General features: G+C 41.1%; 1 non-coding gene across 1 annotated transcript; it reads left to right on the forward strand.

Annotated features, from left to right (window-relative positions):
- Positions 1–1213: 1213 nt before the first annotated feature.
- On the forward strand, positions 1214–1286 carry trnak-cuu (transfer RNA lysine (anticodon CUU)). The gene has a single exon. It is a non-coding gene; the product is annotated as a tRNA-Lys (tRNA).
- Positions 1287–9598: the final 8312 nt, after the last annotated feature.

Genomic DNA, 9598 nt, shown 5'->3' on the forward strand with positions numbered 1-9598 from the left:
GCAGACTTTTCCGTGGTTATATTGTTAGCCTGGCTGGTTAGAGACACAATTTAATTAGTAAGTCAGGCGATAAATTACCCTTGCAATTAAAAGGCAAACCCCTCTTTTCTGTTTATGCCTACAGGTAGAGCTCTGAAAATAAATCGCAGATCAGTGATGAGCGCACGCGAGATCAGCGTGGCCCAGCTGGCGGTCGGAATGATGGAAATGCAGTTGTGAGCGGCCTTCTCCGCAGAGCCAAGCGCCTTCTCCTCCCATCTCTGTAACGGACGAGCTTTATCTGCTGTAACAGAGCCCCGGCTTTGGGCCAAGCCCAAGAAGCAGCAGAGAGAGAGAGAGAGAACAAAGTCCATGAATGCAAATGCTAAAAAGGAAATTTCATATACAAAGACAAAGAATACACTCGTGTGCAAAAGTTAGTAACTCCACTTTAAATTGCATGTTTTGTTTTTGTTGGTGTGAAAACATAATGGAAAAGAAAGCACTATGATATAGCTAAGGCATATATATACATGCATTATTTATATAAAATATAAATAAATATATAAAATATATATCATATATCATATATATATATATATGTATGTAAATAAAATAAATATATATATTTTATATATTATATATATATAAATAAAATAAATATATATATTTTATATATTATATATAAATAAAATACATATATATATATATATATATATATATTTTTTTTTTTTTTTTTTTTTTTTTTTTTTTTTTGATGATACACTAATCAGTTTCACGCTATAAACAATAACACAAACTCTCTCTAACCGAAAAAGGAGTTTAGGCTGAAGCCCAAGCTTATTTTTGCCGATCCTGTACCTTCCAAAAAATAACCCAGTTTATCAGTAATACAAAAGAAAAGAAAGAAAAGAAAATTTACTCCAAAGCGCTCTGCATAATTAAATTATATTCAAATCATTTTGCATTGTAATCCTTAATTATTTTGTCTTTCAATATTTTTTTCCAAACTCAACAGAGAGCTACATAATTTCAGTTCATCACTGTGGCAGGGTGCAGGATTGGGGCGTGGTCTGCAGGGGAGAGAGGGAGTGCGGGGGAGTGGCGTACAGGTGACGCGGCTGGAACAGCTGACGGTACACAGGTGTGTCTAATCACTCTCTGTGTATTTCAGTAGGGTGTGGGCTCTGGAGACGGGAGAAGGGCGGAACCAGAGGGCAGACCAGAGGGGTCGGCCAGGCTAGCTCAGTCGGTAGAGCATGAGACTCTTAATCTCAGGGTCGTGGGTTCGGGCCCCACGTTGGGCGCCACTGTAGCAGTGTGAGTGCCACGGGGCCCGACCGACAGGATGACGAAGCCTCTGAGTGTTTGTGCAGCCATGCCTTATGAAGGCTGGCAGGGTGGAGAGGCTGATTGGGCCCACCTGTGCCCTAATCAGCCTGAGTGGCTGCAGCTCCTCCACCCTGCCACAATCACAAAGTCCATTCCATTTCACCATGTCATTATTTATTTAATAAAAATGAAGCCAAAAACAAAAATGTGGACAATACAGAGTACCACCGTCGCTGCTCCCACAGGATTTACAGTAAGAAGGTCATTTATGGCCACGCAGGGGCGTCAATTGGGTATGAAGGTACGGCAGTCGCCACACCTCGGCTTCAAGGGAAAATGTAAATGTTTGTTTTTTAAATACATTTGTGGAATTACTCTGTGTCTATTTCTATTGATTATTCTATTACTTAATACATATAGAATAACTACAAATGCAAATTAGAACAACATGGTCGATTTCACTAGTTATTTTACACTGCAGAAACTCAAAATCTCAAGAATATTTCTAGTTAAAATGTCTCATTTTTAGTAAAAAAAAAATCTCATTACATTTAAGACAAGACTCAAAAACAACCATTTTCACCTGTTTCAAGTAGATTTTCACTTAAAATAAGTAGAAAAATCTGCCAATGAACAAGATTGTTTTGCTTGTAATGAGAAGATAAATCTTGTTCCACTGGCAGATTTTTCTACTTATTTCAAGTGAAAATGTACTTGAAACAGGTGAAAATGGTCAAATAACAAGTTATTGTTCTGGTGATGACTCTTGTTTTAAATGTAATGAGATTTTTTGACTAAAAATGAGACATTTTAAGTAGAAATAAGACCAATATTCCTGGTAAGATTTTGAGTTTTTGCAGTGAGTGAGACTGCATTTGAAAAAGTTCCAGTTTTCTTGACCACACAGATCAGCTACATAAACTTCTGTGATGAGTATTTGCTGGACGTGTTGATTGATACTCTAGTTAAGTTCTGTGACTCGTAACCTTGCCATACCTTAGCTTCCACTGAATTGACGCCACTGTGGCCACGTGCTGCTAATCATCATCCTTTGTTTGAACTGATCAACATGAAGGCGTGCAGATAGGATTAAAAGTGTGTTTTGATGTTTCACTTCCTGCCGATCACAGTCTTTAAGAAGTGAGCCGCCCTTCTCAGGATTTCTGCATCACAATTAGCCTCTTTTGAGTAGTGGGACTCAAATGACTGTTTCTTTTTGAACGCCTCCGTATAACTCAACACTAATGATGATTCATCAAAAGCTTTGCAAAACGTACAATTAAATCTGATTAATTGTGGCTCATGAATCCTTCATTAATGCAGCCGTGTGAGCCAAAGTGGTTCTGTCACAACCAACGCTGCCAGGTGCTGCCGGGTTCTCCCAGGACGAGAATCACACACTCATTTACACTATGATGACATTTAGAATGTTGCATGAAATAGAAATAGACAAAGAGAGACTCAAAAGTAGAATTCGGGAAGGTAAATCAAGATTTCATGAAGCAGGAGAGGAGCTGAAGAGAGGACAGGAAACAGGTTGATTTGAAGATTTTATTTCGAACATGCATGTTAAAAAAAAGTAAAAAAATAAAATACAAATATATATATATATACTGTATATATATATATTTGTATTTATTTATTTTTTCACATGCTGACTTTGCGAGTGAGGGTCTATGAAAATTTCCCAGAATGCTACGTAAACTACGCCGTAGGCTCTGCGTCGATTTGACTCGCCGACCGAGAAACAGGCAGACTCGTCTCAGATTGTGACCAAGGGAGCTAGCATTTTTTTGTGGGAAATAGAGAGAAATAATCCTGTGACTCGTCAGATTTGTTTTGGATGTTTCTGATATAATAGTTTTCAGAAACCACAAAGCTGTTATCTGAGTAATTTACACACTTTCAAATAAAGTTGCCGAAGATCGCGCCAGAATAAAGGGATTTATGGTTCTTAACAGGCGTAGCTACAACTGTTAGTTTCATTCATTTATTTCCACAGAGCTGCAGGTTTCTCTCCCGGGACGACGGCGGTGGGTTGACCCGGCGAACACGTCTGTTCTCGGGCTGTGAACTGCTGCTCCTCCCTGGGGCCGGCGGCTCTTCTCATCTCCGAAAACGTTGAGTCAAATTTCTTAACAGGCGTTATTTGGATAAACTGAGCCCAGGTTGGGGATCTTAAAGGTTACTTTTACGCCTGGAAAAATATTAAAACTTAATAAAGTGTCATATTAACAGAGCTACAGCTGAAATTAAAACAGCTTTTGGCTCTCAGCTTCCTGATCAGGTTAGGGATGAAAACGAGGAGTAGGGGGAGAAATGGGACAGGCACCTGGGCCAAGTGCCCTAGATCTCAAGTGCCCTAAAATCTCCCCCTTCTTTTTTAGGGGTTAGGGAAGAAAAGAAGGGGGAGTGAAGTTGAATTGGGATTGGGCCAAAGTGACCAATCAAAAGATCTAAATAACGGCAACACTTTTAATGGTTTAATGACCCTCCGTTGTTTAAACCTCCGTTGTTTGAGGTACACTAGCAGCTTGTGAAGGAACTCTGCAGACGTGTTGCTCCAGACATCCAGGAGAAGCAACCACAGATCTGCTGATGCCAGCTGTCTCCTCACGTTAGGCCCGATGTGGCGACCGGGGCTTCTTGGACTTGTTCTTCTTCACGCTCCAGATAGTTGCTGATGAACTGCGCCTGCGTGTTCGGGGTCGTTGTCCCGCTGCAGAAGAAATTTGGAACCGATGAAGACGCCTCCCCGACGGTATAATGAGATAGATTAGTATCCGCCTGCGTTCCTCGGCATCCAGGACGCCATTAATCCCGACCAGATCCCCGACTCGTTCCACAGATGCGCAGCGGCAAAGTGGCGAGGAACCTCCACGACGCCTGCAGACACTCATTACTCTGCTGCTCTCCCCGCCGGCTGCTTTTCTTCTGCAGATATTTCTAACCATCCGTCAAGAGCAGCGTGTTATGTTCCATCGCCCCGGTGTCTCTGGTTTGGTCCACAGTTGAGTTGCTTGGCCTTGTCCAGGGCCGGCCCAAGCCTCCATGGGGCCCTAAGCAAAATGTGATTTTGGGGCCCTCTATTACTGCCAATAATACTGATTATTGATCATTCACACTCACTATAAACTTATTTCATGTTCTTCCATAGGCGGCCTTACCTATGTTTCAACCATTTCAGTTGAAACGGGCCCCGGCCACCAGGGGGCCCCCAACTGACTGACAAAAAAATAAATGCGCAAGGAAGACACAATAATAAATCACTACCCGCCATTAAAGTAACCAGCTAACATCCAAGAAAAGTGAAACGAACATACCAGAGTGGTGCTGAAAAGCGAAAATTAGCAGATATGAAAAAGAAAGCTGTGAGTAGTCTTCCGAAAGTGACCTCTTTCTTTGGTCCAGCATCTGCACGGACTACAGCATCTACTACAGTGATTCTTAACCATAGGGCCGCGGCCCACACTTGGGCCGCGAGCGCCATCTAGTGGGCCGCCAAAAAGAATTCAGTTTTGTACGTGTGGGCCGCGAGGGCCGCGGGACTGCATAGCAACTCCCAACCAAATGAGGAGAAGAAGACACTCAGCTAGCTGTACGTGTAATAGTAAGAGAAATGGTGTGTCTTTACAGAGAAAATCCTTCATTTTGCACAGAGTAGGTTTAGATCCGCCAGGATTAGGGATCGATTAATTGGGTCTGCGCCCAGAGCGAGCGAGCGCGGCGTCATCATTTATCCCGACGCGTCCCCGCGGCCGGGGAGGTCGGCTGAGGCTGCCGCTCGGGCGGTGGGCTCCGTCGTTACTGCTGAAGGATGGTAGATGTAGATGCGTGGGCTGTCGTGTCTGCTGGACTGGACTGTTCGGGCTTTCGAAAAAGCATCGGAAAGTAACTGCTGCAGCGCGACCAGAGAGCTGCGGTGCGGGCTGTGCCCGTCGCAGCTGATCAGGCTCGGATGAACCCGACACACTGAGTCCTGACAACTTATTAATGTAAATAACTTTAAGTAAAATCAAACTAAGTTTTGTCCTCGCTGTATTTTTAAATATGCAACCCGGAATGGACAAATTCATCCTGTTCAGTCTTCCCACTGGGACAAAACCAGTGTCTCATACGTTCAGAGACCGTGGCGTTCAAAGTGCGAAAGTGAAACGCCACTGAAACAAAACACAAAGTTTTTCATCAAACATATCCACTCAAGTCTGAACTGAAGTCACAGAAAATAAGCTGAGCATCTTAAAACATCCATGTTTGGGTCCAGATACAGCTGTGAAGCAGCTTTCTCCACAGTGAACATAATTAAAACTAAATATCGTTTCAGGCTCATCAATGAGCACCTCCACATGCATATGAGAACCTGAACCTGAACCTTAAATTGTTAAGATGTGTTTATATTAATTTAGTATAAAAATGTGTTGAGACAATTAACAAAGAAAAGGGGAAATTCAAACTGCTGGTAGAGAAATAAAATAAGATAGCATTTGAAAAATAAAATAAAATCTATTTTATTTTTAAGAGAAAAAAATATGTTTAATTCAAGTTAAACATGTTAATTGGCAAATATGTACTTTTTTTAATATAACAGTCAGATGCAGATGTTGATACAACTATGAGGCTACTTGAATATATATACACACACACACACACACACACACACACACACACACACACACATATATATATATATATATATATATATATATATATATATATATATATATATATATATATATATATATATATATATATGTATATATATATATTATGATGTTCTGGACCTTCGCTTGAGTAAATTTTCTCTAAATGGACCTCTTAAAGTTGAATACCCCTGCTATACAGTGTTAATATTTAACGGGCCCCGGGCCACTCTGTACTGAAAAAATTGGGCCCCAAGGTCAGAAAGGTTAAGAACCCCTGATCTACTACATCTTTTCATGCAGGTAGTGAGCTGTCCATGGTGCTGAAATGACGTGGAGCACTCATTATTTTTGTTGTTGATTTAAGTTGAGAATTTTGATTTTATTTATTTTTTTGCTGAATTTTGAAAACAAATCTGTAGAAGGTTGTTTCTCTTTTATTTCCGTTTCTCCGACCGAGAGAGAGCTCTGATCACAGCTGGACAAAAATAACGCGGAGCACTCATTATTTTTGTTGTTAATTTAATTTGGGGGGATTGTAAGGGACAATAAAGTATCCATATCCTTATGTGTTGCAAACCAACCTGAATCCTCACCTTTTCTGCTGAGTCCTGGTTTCTTGTCCTGGTTATGATTTTAACACTTGGTCACAATGTATCGTTTTATATGGGAAAATATGTGCGTCCTTCGGACGCATGGATGCGTTTACTGCGTTCTTTCAGCTTATAATGCGTCACGGACGCAGGACACATAGCTGGCAAATATAGTAATAAATAGGGCCCCATATTAAATATTGAAACGGGCCCCCTGATGCCAAAGGCCGCCACTGTGTTCTTCCCTGTCCTTACAAATACACTTGTAAAACTAGATGTAAGAACTTTTTGTTGTAGTTAGATTGTAATCCACAGTGATTAAGACCATGGAAGCAGACAACAGACTAACAAACTTGCAGAAAAATCTTTCAATTAATAGAAGGGCTGCACAGTTGCAGCAGTGTCGTTTCCATCATCCTATTGTCAGCCGGGCAGGTTTTTACACATCTATGGTTTTTAATCTGAAATGGGAGCAAATTCAGCTACAAGAGCGGCCTGGGGTTGATTTACACTTAATATTTAAAGTGATATAGTACTAAGTGTGATACTGAGTGTCATCTACAGCAGTGGTTCCCAACCTTTTTTCCTTGCAGCCCCCTACTTGTGTCTAAGACCAGCCAGGCCCCCCGACCCGTACGTACTAGCACCAAAATAGTCTTTAATTGAAAAAATTGACATTAATTATGTTTTTTTGATACATTTCTCTTTGGTTTACTCTGTAGACTTTGTTTTTCTCCAATGTCACTAATGTATAAAATACGTACAAAAGGACATAAAAGGACATAAAAATATTTCTGAAAAATGTCTCTTTTAATATGAGACCAACATTTTTTTACATTTTTCCTTTAACAACCTGTCAGAGTAGATTAAATGTTGAGTAATGATAAAATAATAAGGAATGAAATTATTTCCTGTGTTTTTCACCAGTGTATAAAAAACAAAAAATATTCAAGACATTCATAAATTATTCCTAACAATGTCTTATGACTGACTCATTCGCAAATATAATTTTTACAACTGCATAATTTCAAAGCAGACAAAGTTTCCCCCCCCCCAGAGATCTCTGGCGCCCCCCCAGGGGGGGGAGGACTCCAGGTTGGGAGACACTGGTCTACAGTGTAGGCCTACTAAAAGAAACAAAATAATCAAATAGGTCATATATAAACCATTTACTGTAAACACATTATCTGCTTTATTTTTGGTTTTAAATAAACTGCAACAGCAATGTGCAACAACAATTTGAAGTGAATATTAATTATTTTGTTTTTGTACAATAACATACCTTTGATAATGTATGAATCATCACTCACACATAAAAAAAATATTATTTTTTTTTCGTAAATCAAATAAATAAGTAAAAGAACTTGGTGGTTGTCACAGAATAACGTGTGAGTGATTCAGAGAGAACATCTCGACTGTCCCCTTGAATAGCCGGACACCCATCCCTTTAAACCATTCCCAACTTGGAAACACAAGCTGACAATGAAGTGCGTTGGTTTGGACGAGGGTGCCACATCTTCATCCTCGTTCACCCCTCAAAAGCTGTCGGACTGCAGCAACAGCACAATAACTCAGAGAGCAGGCTGCTGCCAAACAGGAATGGATGAAAACATTTGGGTTCTGGAAAGGATACAAGAAGTATTATCCAATATATGTTCCTGAAAACCAGGATGATTGTTGACTGAGACGCCAAATATGCCAAGTCTCATGAGCTCACGAGCTTTCCTACAACTAACGCCACAGATACAGATCTTTTAATGGCAGTTCTGCTCATCCCCATCTCTGCAGGAAGCCATCGGAGCTCAACAATCGTCAACCTCGTCGGCAGCCGACATCATCCTCCAGCTGAGTAAATTAGCTTTGTGAAATTAGCTTGAAGTGCGGAGCCGGCCATTATAGTTTCGGCTAAATGGGGCTTTTATGTCGAGTATCATCACGGAGCGCGCTCACATCTCCTCCCTCGCTCTCGGAAATCACGTCAGTTTTTATTGCTGAGTGATTAAGAGGCAGGACAACACACGGCGCAGATGTGCCTGATGGCCGTGCCATGAAAACATTAAGGTGGCGTGAAGAGCGGCCTTTGTTCTGCCGGCCGGGGGAGCCGAGGGCGGCGGAGGGCGACCGGGAGGAATTACTCCGCGTCATCCATCAGATGCCAGGCCTCATTACGGCTGGAGGTGCAGATGAAAGCCAGCCCTTTTCCCGCGCTTCCTGTTCTTATTAGCAGCACTCGGAGAAGCAAGGTCGTAGTGTGGCCTCTGTTTCCTGGACGGCTCGGCGGCAGGCCTGCCAAAGACGACCAGCACGTCCGTGTTCGTCTATAGCAGGGGTCGGCAACCCAACATGTTGAAAGAGCCATATTAGACCAAAAACACAAAAAACAAATATGTCTGGAGCCGCAAAAAATTAAAAGTCTTGTATCAGCCTTAGAATGAAGGCAACACATGCTGTATGTATCTATATTAGTAAGAACTGGGGGAAGATATTTTTTTTCAATATGCACTTCGAGAAAAAAGTTGAAATATCAAGAAAAAAGTTGAAAATTCGAGAAAAAAGTCAAAATGTTGAGATTAATGTTGAAGTACAATCTCGAGAAAAAAGTGGAAATGTTGAGAAAAAAGTCAAAATTTTGAGAAAAAAGTTGAAATGTCGCGATTAAAAAGGAAAGGAAAAAGGAAGAGAAAAAGAGAAAAAAAGGAAAAAAAGAAGAAAAGGGAAAAAAGAAGAAAAAAAGAAAAATAAGACAAAAAAAAAGAAAAAAAAAGGAAAAAAAAGGTCAAACATTTTTGAAAAGCTCCAGGAGCCACTAGGGCGGCTCTAGAGCCGCGGGTTGCCGACCCCTGGTCTATAGACCCTTTTTCAGCCTACGCCACATAATGTTGCGCGCGCATCTTGGCAACAGAAGTGGCGTTGTTCTCCAGCAGTTCTGACTGAAAGCAAGCATTTAACAAACTGTTCCCAGCATCAACATGTCTGCTTGTTGCGTAAACGGTTGTACGAATCGCTATTTCACCGGCGGACTAAAGTTTTATAGGATTCCGACAGGATCACGAC

Source organism: Cololabis saira, chromosome 5 (genome assembly GCF_033807715.1).
Source record: "Cololabis saira isolate AMF1-May2022 chromosome 5, fColSai1.1, whole genome shotgun sequence".
Taxonomy (NCBI): domain Eukaryota; kingdom Metazoa; phylum Chordata; class Actinopteri; order Beloniformes; family Belonidae; genus Cololabis; species Cololabis saira.